Here is a 439-nt window from a genome sequence, read left to right on the forward strand (position 1 = left end):
GGGGCGGGGGGGGGGCGGTTGGTGTCAGAGAGGAAGCCTCTCCTGCAGGGACCCGCGGCCCTCACCAGAGGCCAACGCCCAGACGTCAGGACACTCACCTATCCTCCCGGGCCAGAGCCCTCCTCCCCTGCCCTCGGACCTGGGCTCGGGTCCCGCACCCGCGTGACCTTCTCCCTCCCTCCACCCCCCAGCCCCTGGTCCCAGCTCATCTGCATAAAGTTCCAATTAACACGTTTTCCCTCAGCTATTTACGATCCCTGAACTCGCTCCCAGCTCAGGAGCCTGCTTCCCGCCGCCCCCTCGCCCCTCGGGGTGCGGCCCCATTAACCCTAGCGCCCCGGGCGGCTCGCGGAGGCCCTGACCCAGCTAGCGGGGTCCGCGCAAGGGGGCGGCCCAGGGGCGAGGGGGGCCCCCCGGGGCAAAAAAAAAAAAAAAAAAA

This window comes from Ailuropoda melanoleuca, chromosome 16 (assembly GCF_002007445.2).
Source record: "Ailuropoda melanoleuca isolate Jingjing chromosome 16, ASM200744v2, whole genome shotgun sequence".
NCBI lineage: Eukaryota > Metazoa > Chordata > Mammalia > Carnivora > Ursidae > Ailuropoda > Ailuropoda melanoleuca.